Consider the following 26,223-nt stretch of genomic DNA (forward strand, 5'->3'; position numbering starts at 1 on the left):
GGAAGTGGACACTTCTGTGATGATAATTTTGGTAATGTCATGGAACACTTCTACGACAGCACAGGTATGGCTATCTTGATTCTGTCATAAATTTGTCATGGATGTAAATGCATGACAAAAAACGCGACCTACTGTGACAAACACGTATCATCACGGAAGTGTATTTTTTTTTGTAGTGGCAGTATTTTATCTCAGGAACTATGCCTGAAGGAATCAATGACACTACCATTCTCCTCATTCCCAGAGTGAAGAATGCCAAGTCCATCAAAGATTTCACACTGATCAGCCTGTGTAATATCACCTATAAATTTATCTCGAAGTGTCTTGTGAATAGACTGAAACCTCTCTTGGATGGTATGATCTCTCCCACTCAAAGTGTGTTTATTCCAGGCAGGTTAATTTTTGATAACACACTATTGACCCACATCTATAGGGGATCAATTGTAGCTCTTTTCGATAAGTAAGAGTGTCGAACCCAACGAGGAGCAGAAGGAAATGACAAGTAGTTTTCTGTAAGGTAATCTTTGCAAGTGCTGAAACTGTAAGTAGCAGAGTAGTTTTATAGCAAGATAACTTGTAACGAGCAAGTAATGATAATAGTAACAAGTATGCAGCAAGGTAACCCAATCCTTTTGAGGCAAAGGACAGGCCAAAACGGTCTCTTATGATAAGCAAAGCGTTCTTGAGGGTACACGGGAATTTCATCTAGTCACTTTCATCATGTTGGTTTGATTTGTGTTCGCTACTTTGATAATTAGATATGTGGGTGGACCGGTGCTTAGGTGCTGTTCTTACTTGAACAAACCTCCTACTTATGATTAACCCTCCCGCAAGCATCCGCAACTACGAGAAAAGTATTAAGAATAAATTCTAACCATAGCATTAAACTCTAGGATCCAATCGGTCCCTTACGGAATAGCGCATAAACTGGGGTTTAAGATTCTGTCACTCTTGCAACCCATCATCTAATTGCTTCTCCACAATGCATCCCCTTAGGCCCAAATATGGGGAAGTGTCATGTAGTCGACGTACACATGACACCACTAAGGGAATAACAACATACATACTATCAAAATATCGAACACATATCAAGTTCACATGATTACTTGCAACATGATTTCTCCCGTGACCTCAAGAACAAAAGTAACTACTCACAAATGATAAACATGCTCATGATCAGAGGAGTATTAAATAGCATATTGGATCTGAACATATAATCTTCCACCAAATAAACCAGATATATAGTAATCAACTACAAGATGTAATCAACACTACTAGTCACCCACAAGCAGCAATCTATAGTTCCGGTAACAAGATTGAATAAAAGAGATGCACTAGGGTTTGAGATGAGCTGGTGTTGTTGAAGATGTTGATGGATATTGCCCTCCCCAAGATGGGAGAGTTGTTGGTGATGATGATGACGATGATTTCCCCCTCAGGGAGGGAAGTTCCCCCGGCGGAATCGCTCCGCCGGAGGGCAAACGTGCTCCTGCCCAAGTTCCGCCTTGAGACGGCGGCGTTCCGTCCGGAAATCCTTCTCCTCATTTTTTCTAGGTCAAAATGACTTATATACCAGAAGATGGGCACCGGAGGTGGGCCGAGGTGGCCACAACCCACTAGGGCGCGCCAGGGGCCCTGGTTGGGCCGTGGCGCGCCTAGGTGGGTTGTTCCCACCTGGTGGCCCCCCTCTTGTAGTTATTGGCTCCAATATTTCTTAAATATTCCATAAAAAATCTCCGTCAAGTTTCAGCTAATTTGGAGTTGTGCAGAATAGGTAGCCTGACGTAGCTTTTTCAGGTCCAGATTTCCAGCTGCCGGAATTCTCCCTCTTTGTGTGTACCTTGTAAATTATGAGAGAAAAGGCATTAGAATTACTCCAAAAAGCATTATTATGGATAAAAACATTATAAATAACAGTAAGAAAACATCATGCAAAATGGACGTATCAACTCCCCCAAGCTTAGACCTCGCTTGTCCTCAAGCAAAAACCGAAATCGAAAAACATGCCCACATGCTTTGAGAGAGATGTGTCGATAAAAACAAAATATAGACATAGAAGCATCATGTTGATTATTATAACAGCAACAAAATTAAACATTGGACTTTTATCATAGAACTTTTATCATATACTTCTCATGAATAAGTAACAGTTCATCACATAATCGAAGTATAAAGCAAAAACTCTATTAGAAACCAACAAACTATGTTCTTAGTCAACTTTGCAACTACAATTCATCAACTTTTCAGGAAGGGTCACGTGTCGGAGCCTTTAGGCAAGTCCACATACTCAACCATCATATAGTCTTCTATGATTGCTAACACTCACCTTGTACCCATGAGCAAAACGTTTCAACCAGACACATAGAAAGATAGGGGCTTATAGTTTCGCCTCCCAACATACTCACCTCAAGGGTGATGTCAACAATAATAACTCATGCCATCTATATTCAACTAGACATATGTGCCTAGATCTTTCCTCACCACATGATTCTTGCCAAAAGAGAAAATAAAAAAGGAATAGAAGGAAAACTTTGACTCTTTGCATAAAAGTAAATACATAAAAGTAAAAGATAGGCCCTTCGCAGTGGGAAGCAGAGGTTGCCATGCGCTTATTTGTTTGCATGCTCAATCCCTTAGTGCAAGAGAACGTCACGTTGTATTGCCCCTTAAGATGACAACCTTTATTATGCAGTCTATCGCTTTTATTCTTTGTCATCCAAGTTCGTACAACGCTCAATTTTCTCTTACACTAAATAATCTCACATATTTACAAGCAATTTTTATTGCCTTTTTGCACCAATGACAACTTACTTGAGGGATCTGGCTCAATCCCTAGGTAGGTATGGTGGACACTTGAAAAAGATTTGGGTTTAAGGGTTTTTGGATGCACAAGTAGTATCTCTACTTAGTGCGGAATTTTTGGCTAGCAAAGATAGGGGGCAAGCACCACATGTTGAAGGATCTATGACAATATGACTTCTATGTGAATATAAACAAACATAAACCATTAAGTTGTCTTCCTTGTCCAACGTCAACAATTTTGGCATATAATATTTTGATGAGGGTTCACAATCACAAAAGATTTCTAGGATAGTATATTTATATGTGAATCTTCTCTTGCCATATTAATTATTTCATGAGTTGCATCATTGACTAATGCTATGTTTGTCAATCTCTAATAAAATTTCCTACTTGTACTTTTCCTTATGTGGTGCTATCACCTACCATAGGATTAGTATATGATATTGTTGATTTATTTCCTTTCTTTTATTTATTTCCTTTCTCTTTTTCTTTCTTTATTTCTTTTCTTTATTTGCAACATGAAGTAAAGAAAGCAAAAACTCAAGCTAAACTTTATAATATAACTTGCACACGATTACAATGATAGATCACTAAGCAAACTCTCAAAGAAGAAAGGATTGAACTAAACTTTATTTCATCTAAAGCAAAAAGATCGAACTAAGATAAGTAAAAGCAAAAGGATAGTGGGATGATATGATACTGGGGCACCTCCCCCACGCTTGGCGGAAGCCAAGGGGAGTGCCCATACCCGATACTCAGTTCTCCTTTGGTGGTGAAGAAGATGGTGGTGGTGAAGAAGAAGAGGTCTTGTCCTCAGATTTCCACGGCAGTGGCCGACCATCATAAGAGGAAGAGTGAGTCTCACGGGTCCTGCAACTAGCAGCCAAAGTCATACCTTTAGACCTCGCCTCATATTCAAAGACTTGGTTCTGGAGGTTATAGATCTGGCTTTGGAAGAAGTTGATTTGCTTGTTGAAGGTGAAGACGATGTCCTTCATGGGCTTGTCATCCACCTTGAGATCACGGGAGAGGTCCGTGATCATGAGGCATGGACTCAACGCTCCACCATCCCCTTGCACTGGAAGACATCTTGCTCCATAGCTTGAAGCCTAGCCTCCACGGTTCCCGTCCCCTTGGGGTAGGGCACATCACGAAGGTGAAGCACCCCCTCATGCATCTCAGTGACCTGAGGGTGCTGCACCACGTCCCGCAGATATGGGTTGATGACGTTCTTGAAGAATTTGTCCTTGGAGGAGCTTGAAGCAGCCATGGTAGATGGGATCTGACAGAAAACTGCAAGGAAAAAAGAGAATAGAGGATTTCTCCGCGATATGGTGGTTAACAGGTTCGGGAAGTATATATAGATTTTTTATCTTGGAGGACAAGTACATGGAAGAAAAACGGAGTACGGTAGGTGTCCTAGGTGGGCACAACCCACCTGGGCGCGCCAGGCTTGTGCCCACTAGGGGACGCTTCCTGGAAGTTTCTTTATTTACAATATTCTAAAATATACCAAAACTGATAAAAAATATTTTTGCGGATTTTTCGGAATCCGTTTACTTACCGTATCACGTATGTACCTCCTTATTTTCATGATTCTGGAGTGCTCCGGAAGGACTCTTTTATGTGTTCTTCCGGTGTCAAAGTTTGGATAATGTTACTTTCAACATTAATAGGCGTACCTGAGATATAGTGCTTTATTCGTTGTCCATTGACAACCTTCGGGTTAGTACCTTCGGAATTATTTATTTTGATGGCTCCAGAGCGGTAAACCTCCTCGATGACATATGGGCCTTCCCATTTTGAGAGGAGCTTTCCTGCAAAAAATCTAAAACGAGAGTTGTACAAAAGAACATATTCTCCGACTTTAAACTCACACTTTTGGATTCTTTTGTCATGCCATCTTTTAACTTTCTCTTTGAATAACTTTGCATTTTCATATGCTTGGGTTCTCCATTCATCTAATGAGCTAATATCAAATAACCTCTTTTCACCAGCAAGTTTGAAATCATAGTTGATCTATTTCACTGCCCAAAATGCTTTATGTTCTAACTCAAGAGGCAAATGAGAAGCTTTTCCATAAACCATTTTATAAGGAGACATACCCACACGATTTTTATATGCTGTTCTATAAGCCCAAAGAGCATCATCTAATTTATTAGACCAATTCTTCCAGGACCTATTGATAGTCTTTTGCAAAATTAACTTTATTTCTCTATTGCTAAGTTCAACTTGACCACTAGACTGAGGATGATAGGGTGATGCAATTCTATGGTTAACATCATACTTGGCAAGCATTTTACGGAAAGCACCATGAATAACGTGTGAACCACCATCAGTTATTAAATATCTAGGGACTCCAAACCTTGGGAAAATAACTTCCTTAAGCATTTTAATAGAGGTGTTGTGATCAGCACTACTGGTTGGAATAGCTTCTACCCATTTAGTAACATAATCAACAGCAACCAAAATATGTGTATACCCATTAGAGGAAGGAAAAGGTCCCATGTAATCAAATCCCCAAACATCAAATGGTTCAACAGCAAGTGAATAATTCATAGGCATTTCTTGACGCTTACCAATATTACCTATTCTTTGACATTCATCGCAAGATGAGACATACTTACGAGCATCCTTGAAGAGAGTAGGCCAATAGAATCCAGATTGCAATACCTTGTGAGTAGTTCTATCTCCAGCATGACGCCCTCCATAAGCCTCCGAGTGACATTTCCATAGGATTTGTCCATGTTCATGCTCAGGTACACAACGTCTAATAATACCATCTACTCCTTTATAAAGATGTGGGTCATCCCAAAAGTAGTGTCCTAAATCATAGAAGAATTTTTCTTTTGTTGGTATGTAAAGCTAGGTGGCAAATATTTAGCAACAATGTAATTAGCATAGTCGTCATACCAAGGAGTACTATTAGAAACATTTATTGCAGCTAACTGCTCATCAGGAAAACTATCATCAATAGGTAGTGGGTCATCAAGCACATTTTCAAGCCTAGACAAGTTATCAGCTACGGGGTTCTGAGCTCCTTTTCTATCAATGATATGTAAATCAAATTCTTGTAACAATAGAACCCAACGAATAAGTCTAGGTTTAGCATTTTTCTTTTCCATAAGATATTTAATAGCAGCATGGTCCGTGTGAACAGTTACTTTGGAATCAAGAATATAAGGTCTAAATATATCACAAGCAAACACCACTGCTAAGAATTCTTTTTCAGTAGTAGCATAGTTTCGTTGAGCACTGTCTAGAGTTTTACTAGCATAATGAATAACATCCAATTTCTTATCAACTCTTTGTCCTAGAACAACACCAACAGCATAATCACTAGCATCACACATATTTTCAAAAGGCAAGTTCCAATCAGGTGGTTGAACAATAGGTGCAGTAATTAAGGCTTTCTTGAGTGTTTCAAAGGCTTCAAGACAATCATCATCAAAAACAAAAGGAATATCCTTTTGCAAGAGACTAGTGAGAGGCCTAGAAATTTTAGGAAAGTCTTTGATAAATCTCCTATAGAAACCAGCATGACCTAGGAAACTACAAATACTTTGATGTCCTTGGGACATGGCATTTTATCAATTGCATCAACCTTAGCTTGATCCACTTCAATACCTCTTTCAGAGATTTTATGACCCAAGACAATGCCTTCATTAACCATAAAGTGACACTTCTCCCAATTCAAGATAAGATTTGTTTGTTCACATCTCTACAAAACACGGTCAAGATTGCTTAAACAATCATCAAAATACTTCCCATAAACAGAAGAGTCATCCATGAAAACCTCAACAATCTTTTCACAAAAGTCAGAGAATATAGCAGTCATACATCTTTGAAAGGTAGCAGGTGCATTACATAAACCAAAAGGCATACGTCTATAAGCATAGGTTCCAAAAGGACAAGTAAAAGTGGTGTTTTCTTGATTAGGTTGAGAAACAGGTATTTGTGAAAAGCCAGAGTATCCATCAAGGAAGCTGCTACCTCTTGAGCATCCGTTGGTTTTCCCTTGAAAAGGAAAGGGTGATGCAGCAAAGTAGTGTAAGTATTTCCCTCAGTTTTTGAGAACCAAGGTATCAATCCAGTAGGAGACTACACGCAATTCACCTAGTACCTGCACAAACAATCAAGAACCTTGCAACCAGCGCGATAAAGGGGTTGTCAATCCCTTCACGGCCACTTGCAAAAGTGAGATCTGATAAAGATTGTAAGATAAATATTTTTGGTATTTTTGTTGTATAGACTGGAAAATAAAGATTGCAAAATAAATAGTAAACTAGAATTATAGATCGGAAACTTATATGATGTAAAGTAGACCTGGGGGCCATAGGTTTCACTAGTGGCTTCTCTCATGATAGCATATATTACGGTGGGTGAACAAATTACTGCCGAGCAATTGATAGAAAAGCGCATAGTTATGAGAATATCTAGGCAAGATCATGAATATAGGCGTCACGTCCGTGTGAAGTAGACCGAAACGATTCTGCATCTACTACTATTACTCCACACATCGACCGCTATGCAGCATGCATCTAGAGTATTAAGTTCAGAAGAACAGAGTAACACATTAGGCATGATGACATGATGTAGAGGGATAAACTCAAGCAATATGATATAAACCCCATCTTTTTATCCTCGATGGAAAAAATACAATACGTGCCTTGCTGCCCCTACTATCACTGGGAAAGGACACCGCAAGATTGAACCCAAAGCTAAGCACTTCTCCCATTGCAAGAAAGATCAATCTAGTGGGGCAAACTAAACCGATAATTTGAAAAGACTTGCAAAGATAACAAATCATGCATATAAGAATTCAGAGAAGAACCAAATATTGTTCATAGATAATCTTGATCATAAACCCACAATTCATCGGATCTCGGCAAACACACCGTGTCGGGGATATACCCCGCGGTATGACCTGGCCGGACTTGGCGACTCACCAGAGACCTGGCTGGAGCTTGGCGACTCACTGGCAACCCGCCCGGACCTGGCGATTTACAAGCAAGCCGCTTGAGCATTGTGACTCACTGGAGACCCGGCAGGCGGATCAGACGGACGACAAGGCCCAAGGCCCAGTAGGCCGGCTTATACTCTGGTGGGCCGGCTTAAGAGAAAGTATAAGGAATATTCCCTTATAATGGAAGCAAGACTAGGACCCCACTTGTAATAGAGTAATCCTACTAGGACTAGTCATGTAACCCACCCCTTCAACTTATATAAGGAGGCGTAGGGCTACCCAAAGAGGGACAAGCAAGAAGAAACAATCTCTAGGGTTAGACACAAAGAGCCGGCTTACCGGTGACTCCCTCATGAGCATAATGAGACGTAGCCACAAACAGCATGTAGGGTTACTACCGGATGATGTTTCCCGGGGCCCGAAGCTGTCTAAATCTTTGTCTTGTGTGTCGATCCGCCTTGCGTCTCTGGATTCCGACCAACCCCTTCAAGCTACCGCATAGATGCGTTGGCCTCACGACTAAGTCCTCACACTAGGACATCTTCCGTGACAATTCCACGATAGTTGGCGCTTACCATGGGGCCTGCGCACAGTGGTGTTGAGGTCTTGGAGGGATCTCTTCAGGGATCGAGGAGCTCGCGATTAGACAGATGAAAGTTTTGAGTTCAAGAAAATTAAGATAGCGTCAGGTGCGTTGCTCCCACTGCAAGTTGAAGACCGATCAGTGCATGGATCACGTCGCACGGGCCGATAGGAGATTTTGCAGCGTGTTAAACCACAAGTTGTCGAGAACGTCGATTTCCTGCTGCTGCATGTTTCTCGGGTGCGTCATGTACGGATGAGACATGGAATTGCTGATGTTACTTCTTGCCAAAAAAGCGTTGCTCGGCATTGTGATCTCCGCCACAGAAATAAGGAAAGAAAAAAAATCAAGTAGATTACGACCCGGAGAATATATGGATGTGGCGTAAAAACGAAGTCGACCGTCCCGGATTCCTCGGCCACCACGGATCACTCGTCACCTCCTCCGGTCGCTGTCGCTGCGCCGCTAGTTGCTTGACCCACCATCGGAGCTGCCGCCATCTCCGTTTACAAACCGGTCCACCTCATCATACCCAGCCGCCGCTACATGGTCACACTACGCGTCAGGGAAAGTGGAAGGCCAGAGGTTATTAAATCGGCCACAGGAGCTAGTTTTTGAGCAGCTGGCATTAATTGATGGATGTAATCTGAGTGTCGCGGGTTCGTACTACCCCAAATCCGTCATAGGTCTCTCACGTGATGGAAGCCAAAGCATATAAGGCAAAAATCTGGGAGGATTTCTATATTGTGTCCAGAATTGCCCGGAGGCTGCGCGTGATACGTCTCCAATGTATCTATAATTTTTGATTGCTCCATGCTATATTATCTTCTGTTTTGGACATTATTGGGCTTTATTATTCACTTTTATATTATTTTTGGGACTAACCTATTAACCGGAGGCCCAGCCCAGAATTGCTGTTTTTTTGCCTATTTCAGAGTTTCGCAGAAAAAGAATATCAAACAGAGTCCAAACGGAATGAAACCTTCGGGAACGTGATTTTCGGAACGAACATGATCCAGAGGACTTGGACCCTACGTCAAGAAATCAAGCAGGAAGCCACGAGGTAGGGGGCGCGCCTACCCCCCTGGGAGCGCCCTCCACCCTCGTGGGCCCCACGTTGCTCCACCGACGTACTCGTTCCTCCTATATATACCTACGTACCCCCAAACGATTAGATACGGAGCCAAAAACCTAATTCCACCGCAGCAACCTTCTGTACCCATGAGATCCCATCTTGGGGCCTGTTCCGGAGCTCCGCCGGAGGGGGCATCGATCACGGAGGGCTTCTACATCAACACCACAGCCTCTCCGATGAAGTGTGAGTAGTTTACATCAGACCTTCGGGTCCATAGTTATTAGCTAGATGGCTTCTTCTCTCTTTTTGGATCTCAATACAATGTTCTCCCCCTCTCTCGTGGAGATCTATTCGATGTAATCTTCTTTTGCGGTGTGTTTGTTGAGACTGATGAATTATGGGTTTATGATCAAGTTTATCTATGAACAATATTTGAATCTTCTGAATTCTTTTATGTATGATTGGTTATCTTTGCAAGTCTCTTTGAATTATCAGTTTGGTTTGGCCTACTAGATTGATCTTTGTTGCAATGGGAGAAGTGCTTAGCTTTGGGTTCAATCTTGCGGTGTCCTTTCCCAGTGACAATAGGGGCAGCAAGGCACGTATTGTATTGTTGCCATCGAGGATAACAAGATGGGGTTTTTATCATATTGCATGAATTTATCCCTCTACATCATGTCATCTCGCTTAAAGCGTTACTCTGTTCTTATGAACTTAATACTCTAGATGCATGATGGATAGCGGTCGATGTGTGGAGTAATAGTAGTAGATGCAGGCAGGAGCCGGTCTACTTGTCTCGGATGTGATGCCTATATACATGATCATACCTAGATATTATCATAACTATGCTCAATTCTGTCAATTGCTCAACAGTAATTTGTTCACCCACCGTAAAATACTTATGCTCTTGAGAGAAGCAACTAGTGAAACCTATGGCCCCCGGGTCTATTTTCCATCATATTACTCTCCCGACAACAAGCTATTTCTGGCACCGTTTTTATTTTGTTTACTTTACTTTGCATCTTTGTCACAAAAATACCAAAAATATTATCCTATCATATCTATCAGATCTCACTCTCGTAAGTGACCGTGTAGGGATTGACAACCCCTTATCGCATTGGTTGCGAGGATTTATTTGTTTGTGTAGGTGCGAGGGACTTGCGTGTAGCCTCCTACTGGATTGATACCTTGGTTCTCAAAAACTGAGGGAAATACTTACGCTACTTTGCTGCATCACCCTTTCCTCTTCAAGGGAAAACCAATGCAGTGCTCAAGAGGTAGCAGCGCATCGTTCATCTGTACCCGCTGCCTATGGACGTGATCCATTCTATGTCAACATGCCGAAGTCGCGCGTGCGCCGGGCTGCGTGACAGACACATACAACACGCAGTCTAGTCGTTTCGATTCAGCCTCGGCTACCACCAGCCGGACCACCTTAAAAACAAAAAAAGAGGGAGTCAACGACTCGGAAGTGGATTCTGCCTTCGAGTCATCGTCACTTCGTCTGTCTTTGCCTGGCTTCAGCCACCACGGCCGAGTGTGGCTGCCGTGCTCGCCTCTGATGGATCTCGCTGAGGATAAGGCTACATGTCCATGATCATCCGACAAAAAATACCAGGTGCTATTTTTCCTATGTATTTTTAGTACATATTAATTCATGCGAAAACAATTACTTTGGACGGTAATATTTTTTACTCAGGACAATTGTTATACCACGGATACGGAGTGCGCGCCGGCATCATTCTGCACTGGCGTTTGCAAGTCGATGCCCTCGCGGTTCGGTCTACACCTACTCATGGGGACCACGCCTGCAGCCGACTCGCCTGTCCGCACCGGCTTACAACGCCGCGGCCGACTCATCTGTGAATCGCCGCTCCGGGTTACCTCCGCCGGCTTACAATGGCTACGAGTCGCCGCCTCCTAACCATCTCGGTTTTGAGTCACCTCTTTCAGGCCACCTTGATGCCTTGAGCCGCCATGTTTTTCCTCCAGCTGCTAAGCCGCCCGATTCCTACTGAAAGGGATAGGATGGACTATATTGAAAAGTTATCTACGGAAACTATTTACGGATCATCGGTCTTCCGAACAAATCAGGTGATATTCATCTAAGTTTATTTTATTAACACATTGTTTTTATCAAAGAACAGTTACTTGGTCTATGATATTTTTCCGCAGGACCATTATTCCTTACAAAAAGGTGTCGCAAAAGGGGCGTGAGCAAATATTATTTTTGCACTAGCGCTCGTCCTGCACAAGTTGCCACCCCCGCTACATCAACACACTCGACTGATTCATTGTCCGTACCCATGGCCGAATTGCTTGCATCTGTGCCATTTCTAACGCTGCGGCCGACTCTCCCCGTTCGCACTGGCTTACAATGCCACGGCCGACTCATCTGTCCGAGCCGCCTCTGATGCTGCGGTCTTCTTTGTCGTCCGTCTCTCGCGGCCTGGTCTACATCAACATACCGGGCTGCACCTGTTTGCATGAGCTGTTTATTGAGTATAAAGCCAGTCACTACTCGGGTAGCCCGTTTTTCTTTCAAATTGGAGGCAAATTATCATCAACCGCCATCTGCACTGGATGGCTCAATGAGCAGGCACGCAAGTCACCGCCACTACAGTTTGGTTAACTTCAAATAGCCAGTTGGAATGAACTATTGGCCAAGTTGCTGACACGGCTCATACAGATCATTTATAACCCGCCACAGTCACCTCAACCTTCTGTGGGTTCACATCGCGCTATCAACACCAATGATATACACCTTCTGCTATGGTCAAATACGGAGAATCTCAAGACAACTCCTCGAGTCGTCTTAAGACTCGGGGGCTACGATGACATGACTCAGGAAATATTGCCAGTTTCAGCAAATTTAAGAACCCCAGGATGATGGAGGGAAAGATAACCCGGTCCCGGAGGCTACTGCTATATTGATGAAAATTTAAAGGTCGTCAGAAAATTTCCGGCTTAAAAAGTATATGACAATTACAAAATTGGGCTCAATGAAGAAGTTTCCGGGTCATTAGAAAGGATTCCGATTCAAAATTCGGTTCAAGAGACATCTCTCTCCCATAAAGCGTTGAAGCTCTCAAATATACAGTTTAAAATTCGGCTCAAGGGACGTCAGTCTTACTGAAGCTCTCAAATATCTGGTTTACAATCCGGTTCAAGGGAAATCTGTCTCCTACAAAGCTCTGAAGCTCTCAAATATCCGGGTTAAAATTCCGGTTCAAGAAGAATTTATCTCTCGCAAAGCTTGAGTTCTCAGGAATAAATAAAGGGACCAAAGAGAGTTTGTTGCAAGGCACAACTGAAACATAGGTACCCTGCTTCAAAAGACCATTGGGGGCTGATTGTATTTGAATCTAGCTTAACCCCTTTTGGGTCTGACTTTGATCGTATTCGAATCAGAGTCGTTAAAAAAGTCTCAAGGTCATTTGGGGGCTTCCTGTTCAAACATAGGTCGTACTCGAACCAAAGAGAACATAGCTGTCGGTACCCTCTTGATCGGCACAATGCCAGACCCACTAGGGGGCTTCTTGATCATATTCGAATCATAGCTTAACCCCTTTTGGGTCCGACTTTGATCGTATTCGAATCAGAGTCGTTAAAAAACTCTCAAGGTCATTTGGGGGCTTCCTGTTCAAACATAGGTCGTATTCGAACCAAAGAGAACATAGCTGTCGGTACCCTCTTGATCGGCACAACGCCAAAACCACTAGGGGGCTTCATGATCGTATTCAAATCCTAGCTTATCCCTTTTGGTCCGGTTTACTGATCGTACTTGAATCAAAGCCTCATTTTTTCTCTGTTTGGCTTAAGTATTTTGAAAACAATCTTTGGTTTTGTCTTAAGACTTTTTTGATCATATCTGAAGCATATATGAGTGGTTTCTATTTAACCCGGCTTGACTTTGGACGATAAGTCGCTAGTATATGACAATCATAAACATTTGGAAGTTTTGGCTTCTAAAGATTGGGTTATCACCCTTACTGCACAGGTATCATAAGCCGGCAGTATGATTCAATATCACGGGATTTGCAGAACTATGACTTATATAAATGCTTAAGTCCAAGCTCATCATTAAAATTGATGTTTCAAAATGATTATCCGTTCCGGATTTTCCCAAAGGCTATAAGCCGCCGGGTTATAAAAATTCTGGCTTACAATGGAGGCGTATTAAATCGCCATCGGTCAAGAGCCGCCGGGTATTTAAACTCCGGATTTACTTGTCAACAGATAAGGTATTCAAATTCGCTTTGGTGCAATGGCTATTATTTTATCAATGGATATGGTTTATTCTACAATGGAAGGAATAGTCCCGAGTCGCTGCAGGCTTATGACCCGGCACTTGGGGGCTACATTATTCAAAATGAGATTACATCGAATATGCAAGTCCCATGTCACTGCCAGCATGCACCATGGCACTTGGGGGCTAATGCAAAGTCATTTTTTTGCTCAACTTATTGAAGACCCGACTCATCACGTTCTAAATGAGCCGGCCCTTGGGGGCTACCAATTGCTCCTGTCGAAAATTCAAGGTACACAAGCCTTAATCCATTATATTGAAAGATCCACTATTCAGTTGGTAGAGTACAAAGCTCTTAACCTTGTGGACGTGGGTTCAAGCCCCATGGTGGAGATTACATCATATGATGTTATTATCAATTAATCATATACAAAGTCCCAGCTCAGTAATATCTTACTGAGCCGGCCCTTGGGGGCTACACGTTGCTGCTCAAGTTTACATGATCATATTTACAAAGTCCCTGCTCATTATTGCATAATGACCCGGCCCTTGGGGGCTACACTGGTTGAAATTTTTATGACCATAAGGCAATTACAAGTCCCAGGTTGCTGCAAGCATGACAACTCGGCACTTGGGGGCTACAGGTGATATGCATATAAGGGAGGAATAACATCAAATTCTCAGTTTTGAGCAAATCAGGTCTTATATTATTATAAGAGAAATCTGCAAAGTTTATGACCCGGCGTCATCATAAGATTAACCCGGCATCAGCAACAATTACATGACCCGGCATCATTTGTTTATAACCCGACAATTTTGGCAATCATAAATCGGCAAGATCTACATCTTTAAGCCGGCTGAATATCAGATGAGTATTTCAAGACCAATATTTCTTAAGCCGGCGCTTTGGAAGCCGACTCAAGTGGATTATTTTTCACAATATTTCTCTGTGAGAAACCAACGTCAGCGATTTGAGTATGAAGCTGGCTTATTGACCCGGATTTTATAGAAGGACGAAATGACAAGGACTTAAGGATGATCAGGTGCTGGTTTATAAGAATTCTTAACCCGGAGCACAGCCTGTCAATTTTGCTCTTGTGTTTATTTTGCAGCATAAGTTTACCATGGATAAATCCAAGCTAAACTAGGGGCTAATGTCGGGGATATACCCGGTGGTATGACCCGGCCGGACTTGGCGACTCACCAGAGACCTGGCTGGAGCTTGGCGACTCACTGGCAACCCGCCCGGACCTGGCGATTTACAGGCAACCCGCTTGAGCATTGTGACTCACTGGAGATCTGGCAGGCGGATCAGACGGACGACAAGGCCCAAGGCCCAGCAGGCTGGCTTATACTCTGGTGGGCCGGCTTAAGAGAAAGTATAAGGAATATTCCCTTATAAAGGAAGCAAGACTAGGACCCCACTTGTAATAGAGTAATCCTAATCGTACTAGGACTAGTCATGTTACCCGCCCCTTCAACTTATATAAGGAGGGGTAGGGCTACCCAAAGAGGGACAAGCAAGAAGAAACAATCTCTAGGGTTAGACACAAAGAGCCGGCTTACCGGCGACTCCCTCATGAGCATAATGAGACCTAGCCACAAACAGCATGTAGGGCTATTACCGGATGATGTTTCCCGGGGCCCGAAGCTGTCTAAATCCTTGTCTTGTGTGTCGATCTGCCTCGCGTCTCTGGATTCTGACCAACCCCTTCAAGCTACCGCATAGATGCGTTGGCCTCACGACTAAGTCCTCACACTAGGACATCTGCCGTGACAATTCCACGACACACCGCAAAAGAGTACTACATCGAATAGATCTCCAAGAACATCAAGGAGAACTTTGTATTGAGAACCGAAGAGAGAGAAGAATCCATCTAGCTAATAGCTATGGACCCGAAGGTCTGTGGTAAACTACTCACGCATCATCGGAGAGCCTATGGTGTTGATGTAGAAGCCCTTCGTGATCGAATCCCCCTCCAGCGGAGCGCCGGAAAAGGCCCCAAGATGGGATCTCATGGGCACAGAAGGTTGCGGCGGTGGAAAACTGGTTTCGTGGCTCCCCTGGATGTTTTTGGGGTACAAGGGTATATATAGGCGAAAGAAGTACGTCGGTGGAGCTACGAGGGGCCCACGAGGGTGGGGGGTGCCCTCCTACCTCGTGGCCTCCTGGTTGCGTCTCTGACTTCCACTCCAAGTCTCCTGGATTGTGTTTGTTCCAAGAAAGATCCTCGCGAAGATTTTGTTCCGTTTGGATTCCATTTGATATTCCTTTTCTATGAAACACTGAAATAGGCAAAAAAACAACAACTAGCACTCGGCCTCCGGTTAATAGGTTAGTCCCAAAAATAATATAAAAGAGCATATTAAAGCCCATTAAACATCCAAAACAGATAATATAATAGCATGGAACAATCAAAAATTATAAATACGTTGGAGACCTATCAGAAGCAAAAGTGTGTGTGCTTAGATAATGTTTCAAGCATTTGATCAATAAAAGGCAGAGGGTAATGATCTTTTCTAGTTGCTTTGTTCAATTTTCTAAAATCAATTACCATTCTATAGCCTGTAACAATTCTTTGTGCAATAAGTTCATTCTTATCATTAGGAACAACAGTAATACCTCCTTTCTTAGGGACACAATGAACAGGACTTACCCATCTACTATCAGCTATAGGATAGATTATACCTGCTTCCAGAAGTTTTAATATTTCCATTCTTACCACCTCTTTCATCTTCGGAATTAACCGACGTTGGTGATCAACAACGGGTTTAGCATCAAGTTCCATATTAATTTTGTGCTGACATAGAGTGGGACTAATGCCCTTTAAATCATCAAGAGTATATCCAATAGCAGCCCGGTGCATCCTTAGAACTTTCAATAATCTTTCTTCTTCATGTTATGAAAGGTTAGCACTGATAATAACATGATATATCTTCTTTTCATCAAGATAATCATATTTCAAAGTGTCTGGCAATTGTTTTAATTCAAACACATGATCACCTTTTGGTGGAGGTGGACCTCCTAGAGTTTCAATAGGCAAATTGTGTTTAAGTAGAGGACGTTGTTCGAAGAAAATCTTATCTATTTCATTTCTTTCATGCATATGTACATCATTTTCATGGTCTAGCAAATATTGTTCTAAAGGATCAGTAGGTGGCACAACAATAGAAGCAAGACAAATTAATTCATCCTTACGAGGTAATTCTTTTTCATGAAGATTTCTACTAAACTTGGAAAAATTAAACTCATGAGACTCATCACCAAAGCTAACACCAATAGTTTGTTTCTTGCAATCTATCTTAGCATTAAATGTGTTCAAGAAAGGTCTACCAAAGATAATGGGACAGAAGTCATCTTGTGGGGAACCAAGAACAAGAAAATCAGTAGGGTATTTTATTTTCCCACACAAGACTTCAACATCTCTAACAGTCCCAATTGGTGATATGGTGTCTCTATTAGCAAGTTTAATAGTAACATCTATTTCTTCTATCTCAGCAGGTACTATGTCTTCCATAATTTCTTGATATAAAGTGTAAGGAATAGCACTCACACTAGCACCCATGTCACATAAACCATGATAACAGTGATCTCCTAATTTAACTGAAATAATAGGCATGCCAACAACATGTCTATGTTTATCTTTTCTATCAGGTTTAGCAATTCTAGCAGCTTCTTCACAGAAGTAAATAACATGCCCATCAATATCTTCTTCCAAGAGATCTTTAACCATAGTAATGCTAGGTTCTACTTTAGTCTGTTCATCAGGTTTAAGTGTTCTAATATAGCTTTTGTTAACCACAGTTGAAACTTTAGCATGTTCCTTTATCCTAACAGGGAAAGGAGGTTTCTCAATATAAGCAGAAGGAACAACTGGATCAACATTATAAAGTATAGTTTATTCTTTAACTGGTACCGGTTCTTTAATTTCTTCTTTAATAGGTGGGTGATATTTAAACCACTTATCTTTAGGGCGTTCAACATGAGTAGCAAACGATTCACAAAAGGAGGCTACTATCTCAGAGTCAAGTCCATATTTAATGCTAAACTTTTGAAAAGCATTGGTATCCATAAAAGGTTTAACACAATCATACTTAAGCTTAATACCTGACTCCTTACCTTCGTTGAGTTCCCAATCTTCAGAGTTGCATTTAATTCTTTCTAAAAGATCCCACCGGAATTCAATAGTCTTCTTCATAAAAGAACCAGCACAAGAAGTATCAAGCATGGTTTGATCATTACGAGAAAGCCGAGCATAAAAATTATGGATAAGAATTTCTCTTGAGAGCTCATGATTGGGGCATGGATGTAACATTGACTTAAGCCTCCCCCAAACTAGAGCGATACTTTCTCCTTCACGAAGCCAAAAATTATATATATAATTCCGATCACGATGAACTAGATGCATAGGATAATTTTTTTGGTGGAACTCCAATTTCAAACGATTCCAATTCCATAATCCAATATCATCGCATAGCCTATACCATGCCAATGTTTTTCCCTTCAAAGATAAAGGGAAAACCTTTTTCATAACTTCATCTCCGGGTAAACCTGCAAGCTTAAACAATCCACAAATTTGTTCCACATATATTAAGTGCATATTGCTACCTCTTGAGCACTGCGTTGGTTTTCCCTTGAAGAGGAAAGGGTGATGCAGCAAAGTAGCGTAAGTATTTCCCTCAGTTTTTGAGAACCAAGGTATCAATCCAGTAGGAGGCTACGCGTGAGTCCCTCGCACCTACACAAACAAATAAATACTTGCAACCAACGCGATAAGGGGTTGTCAATCCCGACACGGTCACTTACGAGAGTGAGATCTAATAGATATGATAAGATAATATTTTTGGTATTTTTATGATAAAGATGCAAAGTAAAATAAAAGCAAAATAAAAGGCAAGGGAAATAGCTTGTTGATGGAAGATTAATATGATGGAAAATAGACCCGGGGGCCATAGGTTTCACTAGTGGCTTCTCTCGAGAGCATAAGTATTTACGGTGGGTGAACAAATTACTGTTGGGCAATTGACAGAATTGAGCATAGTTATGAGAATATCTAGGTATGATCATGTATATAGGCATCACGTCCGAGACAAGTAGACCGACTCCTGCCTGCATCTACTACTATTACTCCACACATCGACCGCTGTCCAGCATGCATCTAGAGTATTAAGTTCATAAGAACAGAGTAACGCCTTAAGCAAGATGACATGATGTAGAGGGATAAACTCATGCAATATGATATAAACCCCATCTTGTTATCCTCGATGGCAACAATACTATATGTGCCTTGCTGCCCCTACTGTCACTGGGAAAGGACACCGCAAGATTGAACCCGAAGCTAAGCACTTCTCCCATTGCAAGAAAGATTAATCTAGTAGGCCAAACCAAACTGATAATTCGAACAGACTTACAAAGATAACCAATCATACATAAAGGAATTCAGAAGATTCAAATATTGTTCATAGATAAACTTGATCATAAACCCACAATTCATCGGTCTCAACAAACACACCGCAAAAGAAGATTACAACGAATAGATCTCCACAAGAGAGGGGGAGAACATTGTATTGAGATCCAAAAAGAGAGAAGAAGCCATCTAGCTAATAACTATGGACCCGAAGGTCTGAGGTAAACTACTCACACTTCATCGGAGAGGCTATGATGTTGATGTAGAAGCCCTCCATGATCGATGCCCCCTCCGGCGGAGCTCCGGAACAGGCCCCAAGATGGGATCTCACGGGTACAGAAGGTTGCGGCGGTGGAATTAGGTTTTTGGCTCCGTATCTGGTAGTTTGGGGGTACGTAGGTATATATAGGAGGAAGGAGTATGTCGGTCGAGCAACATGGGGCCCACGAGGGTGGAGGGCGCGCCCAGGGGGGTAGGCGCGCCCCCCTACCTCGTGGCTTCCTGGTAGATGCCTTGACGTAGGGTCCAAGTCCCCTGGATCATGTTCATTCCGAAAATCACGTTCCCGAAGGTTTCATTCCGTTTGGACTCCGTTTGATATTCTTTTTCTGCGAAACTCTGAAATAGGCAAAAAACAGCAATTCTGGGCTGGGCCTCCGGTTAATAGGTTAGTCCCAAAAATAATATAAAAGTGTATAATAAAGCCCAATAATGTCCAAAACAGAAGATAATATAGCATGGAGCAATCAAAAATTATAGATACGTTGGAAACGTATCACATATCAGGATGTTCGGTTCCATCTCCTGCATAAGGATTAGCTAGCAGTTCTTCTATCATACCCGAAGGAATTTCATATTCAATATTTTCAGTAGGTGCAGTGGGTTGAGGGGTAGCTAATTGTGGTTCCGGACGAGGTGAAGATACCCTGAACAAACCCCTCAAAGGATTGTTTTCCATAGCAACAAGTGACAATAAATTTCAGCACACTATATAAATGTTTACTTGCCGAATTCCACTTAGCAAAGGCGCTTCACTCCCCGGCAACGGCGCCAGAAAATAGTTGATGACCCACAAGTATAGGGGATCAATTGTAGCTCTTTTCGATAAGTAAGAGTGTCGAACCTAACGAGGAGAAGAAGGAAATGACAAGTAGTTTTCAGTAAGGTAATCCCTACAAGTGCTGAAATTGTAAGTAGCAGAGTAGTTTGATAGCAAGATAACTTGTAAAGAGCAAGTAACGATAATAGTAAAAAGTATGAAGCAAGTTACCCCAATCCTTTTGAGGCAAAGGACATGAGAAAACGGTCTCTTATGATAAGCAAAGCGTTCTTGAGGGTACACGGGAATTTCATCTAGTCACTTTCATCATGTTGGTTTGATTTGTGTTCGCTACTTTGATAATTTGACATGTGGGTGGACCGGTGCTTAGGTGTTGTTCTTACTTGAACAAAACTCCTACTTATGATTAACCCTCCCGCAAGCATCCGCAACTACGACAAAAGTATTAAGAATAAATTCTAACCATAGCATTAAACTCTAGGATCCAATCGGTCCCTTACGGAATAGCGCATAAACTGGGGTTTAAGCTTCTGTCACTCTCTCAACCCATCATCTAATTGCTACTCCACAATGCATCCCCTTAGGCTCAAATATGGTGAAGTGTCATGTAGTCGACGTTCACATGACACCACTAAGGGAATAACAACATACATACTATCAAAATATCGACCATATATCAAGTTCACATGATTACTTGCAACATGATTTTTCCCGTGACCTCAAGAACAAAAGTAACTACTCACAAATGATAAACATGCTCATGATCAGAGGAGTATTAAATAGCATATTGGATCTGAACATACAATCTTCCACCAAATAAACCATATAGTGATCAACTACAAGATATAATCAACACTACTAGTCACCCACAAGCACCAATCTATAGTTCCGGTAACAAGATTGAATACAAGAGATAAACTAGGGTTTGAGATGAAATGGTGCTGTTGAAGATGTTGATGGATATTGCCCTCCCCAAGATGGGAGAGTTGTTGGTGATGATGATGACGATGATTTCCCCCTCCGGGAGGGAAGTTCCCCCGGCGGAATCGCTCCGGCGGAGGGCAAAAGTGCTCCTGCCCGAGTTCTACCTCGAGACGGTGACGCTCCATCCCGAAAGCCTTCTCCTTATTTTTTCTAGCTCAAAATGACTTATATACCATAAGATGGGCACCAGAGATGGGCCGAGGAGGCCACAACCCACCAGGGCGCGCCAGGGCCCTGGCGCGCCCAGGTGGGTTGTGCCCACCTGGTGGCCCCCTCTGGTAGTTATTGCCTCCAATATTTCTTAAATATTCCATAAAAAATCCCCGTCAAGTTTCAGCTCATTTGGAATTATGCAGAATAGGTAGCCTGACGTAGCTTTTTCAGGTCCAGATTTCCAGCTACCGGAATTCTCCCTCTTTGTGTGTACCTTGTAAATTATGAGAGAAAAGGCATTAGAATTACTCCAAAAAGCATTATTATGGATAAAACATTATAAAGAACAGTAAGAAAACATGATGCAAAATGGACGTATCACACACTCATATCTTTTGAATGTATTCATTCTTTGAGTACGTTAAAAGATCGGCATGGAGATTTTTGTGCATACAAGTTAGACATGGCAAAAGCATACGATCGAGTGGATTGGCAGTCTTTAAAATGTATGCTTGGGGATTTTGGTTTTGTGCCAACTTGAGTTAATTGGATTATAACTTGTGTCACATAAGTGAAATTTTCAGTTTAGTTTAACGGACAGTTGTTGGAATCTTTCTATCCGTCTTGTGGACTCAAGTAAAGGGATCCATTATCCTCGTATATTTTCCTGTTTGTGGAAGAGGCTCTATCATTGTTGTTAAAGGATGCATGCGACAGAGGAGCTCCTTAAGATTTTCATTTGAACAAACAAACTCTAGGTATTTCTCACCTAATGTTTGCGGATGATTGTCTCATGTTTTTCAAGGGTTCCATCAATCAAGCCTTAACCATCACAAAAATTCTAATGGTTTATGAGGAGGGAGCTAGTTAGCTTCTGAGCCTCGATAAGTGTTCAATTAATTTTTGCAAAAAGTGCAGTGTGCAAGATCAAGTGGCGATGCTACTTGTGAGCTGCGTTGGGATTTCCTAGAGGAGATGATGATGGAGTATAGCAGAGATAAGTATTTCCCTCAGTTACGAAACCAAAGTTATCAATCCAGTAGGAGAACCAAGCAACGCTATGTAAACAACACCTGCACACAAACAACAAATACTTGCAATCCAACTCGTAGAGGGGTTGTCAATCCGTCAACGATTATGAGCAAGCTTAAATTGTATAGTTTTTTATAGATAGATCGGACAAAAATACAGAATAAAATAAAATTACAGCAAGGTATTTTTAGAATTTTATATATGATAAAGATAGGCCCAGGGGCCATAGTTTTCACTAGAGGCTTCTCTCAAGAAAATAGCATACGATGGGTAAAGAAATTACTATTAGGCAATTGATAGAAAAGCAAATAATTATGACGATATCCAAGGCAATGATCATATATAGGCATCACGTTCGAGACAAGTAGACCGAAACGAATCTGCATCTACTACTATTACTCCACACATTGACCGCTATCCAGCATGCATCTAGTGTATTAAGTTCATGGGAAAACAGAGTAACACCTTAAGCAAGATGACATGATGTAGACAAGATAAACTCATGTATGAATAAACCCCATCTTTTTACCCTTAATAGAAACCATACATACGTGTCATGTCCCTTTCTGTCACTTGGATTGAGCACCGCAAGATCAAACCCATTACAAAGCACCTCTTCCCATGGCAAGATAAATCAATCTAGTTGGCCAAACCAAACCGATAAATCAGAGAAGAAATATGAGGCTATAGTAATCATGCATAAAAGAGTTCAGAGAAAACTAAAATAATATTCATGGATAGATCTGATCATAAACTCACAATTCATCGGATCCCAACAAACACATCACAAAATGTTATTACATCAAATAGATCTCCAAGAACACCGAGGAGAACATTGTATTGAAGATCAAAAAGAGAGAGGAAGCCATCTAGCTACTAACTATGGACCCGTAGGTCTATGGTAAATTACGCACGCATCATCGAATGGGCAGCAAGGTTGATGTAGAGCCCCTCCGTGATCAATTCCCCCTCCGACAGATTACCAGAGAAGGCCTCCAGATGGGATCTCGTGGTTCTGGAACTTGCGGTGGCGGAAAAAGTATCTCGGGTGTCTCTTTGATGTCAGGGGAATATTTGAGTATTTATAGAGGTGGAATTAGGGTTTGATGTGCCACAAGGGCCCCGCAAGCCTGGGATTTATATAGGTTAGTCCCAAAAAATGATATATAATTGCATCTAATAACATATAAAACATCCAAAATTGATACTATAATAGCATGGAACAATAAAAAATTATAGATACATTGGAGACGTATCAAACCACTATGGTTATTCTAAAACTTGCTACATAGGGTTTCGAGGATAAGTCCCTTGGGCTGTCGATGCCAGAGGGTAGAATGAAGGCTGGTAAATTTCAATCGACCAAAGATAAGGTTTTAAAAAGTCCGTCTGACTGGATTGAAAAGTATGTCTCTAGTGGTATAAAGGAAACTCAAGTCAAGGCAGTGTTGCAAGCGCACCGCATGTATGCCATGGGAATCTTTAAATTTCCAGCCTCACTTTCTGAGGAGCTATCCCAGATCATAAGGAATTTCTAGCAGTGGGATGAAGAAGATATGAGGAAAACCCATTGGTTAGCTTGGATAGACTAACAAAACCAAAAGGGCATGGCGGCATGGGGTTCCGTGATCTAAGGTTATTTAATCAAGTGCTCTTGGCAAAACAGGCTTGCCATTTATTGGTGTATCCTGACTTGTTGTGTGCTAAGGAAATGAAGGCAAAGTATTACCTCAGTGGTCACATCCTCGATACTGTCTTCCCGCAGTCCACATCGGTGAATTGGCAAGGTATTGTGCATGGCCTCGAACTGCTTTAAAAAGGTGTCATTTGGAGAGTGTTCGATGGTAACAGTATAAATACTTGGAGAGATAACTGGCTACCAAGGAATTTGGGCTTAAAATTTTGACCAAAAATAATCGATCTAGACTGAAATGGGTGTCTGAATTATTCAGGAGCGGGACAAGAAGGTGTGATGAAAATTTCATTAAGCACTTGTTCTATGACCATGATGCTGAGGAGATCTTAAATTTTTGTGTATTCAGTCTGTGGGAGAGGGTGATTTAATTGCATGACACTATGAGATAAATGGTATGTTTTCAGTTAAAAGTGTGTATAAACTGGACTTAAATGTCAAGGATGGCAAACGAGACAGTAGCTTCGCTAATGGGCAAAGGAGGCTTTGGGACGTTATTTGGAAGCCAAAGTTCCGCAAAAAATCAGAGTTTTCGCCCGGTGGGGCCGCATCTAACAATTTGGCGGTCCATATGAATAGATTTTGTACCCCCCGTGTCGCCCCCCGCTAGGGCGGCTCGGGCGAAACCCTACCCCCACCGCCACCGGGATCCCAATCCCTCCCCTCCCCTCCGCCACCGTTGGAGGAGGTCGACGGGAAAAGCCCTGGGCGGTTGACGGCGGCCCTCTTCCCTCCCGCGTTCCTTTGGGTGAGGCGGGTCACCCGGGGCGCAGGGGCCCTCCTCCCCGATCTGAGCCGTCGTTGCGGCGGCGCGGTCAATCCGTCCGCCGACGGCGCCTTGGCGGCGTGGTGATGGGAGGAGGCGGCGGAACAACGGGCTTCATGGAAGATCTGGTGGTGCCGGCTGATCGGTTGGCGTGCTTGGTCATGGCGGCGGAGGTCGCAGTGGCCGGCGGCTTGGCCGGTCGGCGGCAGCGGAACATGGCCGGTGGCAGCGGCGATGTTCTGTCTGGATCCCAGGGCGGCGGCCCTGGAGGGTGGCGGCTGGTGAAGCTAGGGCCTCCCGCGGCAGCATGGCATGGTGCAGTCCCTGTCCAAGGCGGATCTGTGACGGCGATCTGATGGATTGGTTCGGATCAGAGACGGTGACAAGCGCGCGGGATCCATATCGACGGCTCTCGCGGCTTGGCGAGGGGGGTGGGAGTCCTCCTCCTAGGCTCCAGTGGTGGCACACTCAGGCAGTGGCCGGTGCGCCAAGACTCCTACGGTGGCACTGTTGTTGCGGTTGGTCGCCGGATCTAAGCGGCTGGATCTAGGTTTTGAAGGTGGTCGAGACGGTGCACAGGTTGTTGGGTGGAGTTCTTGGGACGGATCCGGGTGAAAACCTGATTTTCGGTCAACGGCCGGAGCCGGTGATGACGATGCCCCTAGCATCATTTCCTTCATGAAGGCATCGTCGAGGTGAAGCTCCCAACTCCACTCAATACCTCCGGGGGAAACCCTAGATCAGCTGATCGGATGTTGGCGGCAAGCATGTGTCATTACCCCCTTGGGGGCGGCATTCTTGGAGGTGCACTCGGCTTCGCGGGACCAGCGGACGACATCTTTGGTGGAGCGGTGCTTCATCCTACACATTGGTGGCGACGGATCTCGACGGCGTGGCGCAGTGAAGATTCGGAGTTCGATGTGCGAGGATGGACTCGCGCAGGAGGACGACGCTGTCTGGCGTCGCGGTGGCGTCGATGGCAGAGAGACCTGGCACGGTTGATGCAACAGTATAGCTCTGAAGATGGATTGGTGGCAGGTGGCTGGGGCGGCCTCATATCCGGCAGACGTCCTGGTTGAGAAGCACGCCGGACTGGTAAGTGCCCCATACCCGGCAGGCGTCCTAGTTGGGACCTCAGGTCTTAGATGTTAGGTTTGGCTGCGAGGTCTGTTTGGTATTAGGCCCAGACTATCAGCATCCCTTCATTAATTGGATAGGAGTAGCGACACTTTTGTTGCCTAGACGGTGGCTTCAGTCTTACTATTGTATGACTTTGTAAGGTCTTGTATGAATAATTAATAAAGTGGCTGCATGCATCGTCCAGATGCAGAGGCCGGGGGTCATCCTCCATTTCTAAAAATAATTCAAACTACGTCAGGTTTCGTGCTCTATATGTGGTTTTGAAGATGAAAGAATTTTCCATACTTTTGTGACTTGCTCAAAGGCTCGGGC

This window comes from Triticum aestivum, chromosome 5D (genome assembly GCF_018294505.1).
Source record: "Triticum aestivum cultivar Chinese Spring chromosome 5D, IWGSC CS RefSeq v2.1, whole genome shotgun sequence".
Taxonomy (NCBI): Eukaryota; Viridiplantae; Streptophyta; class Magnoliopsida; order Poales; family Poaceae; genus Triticum; species Triticum aestivum.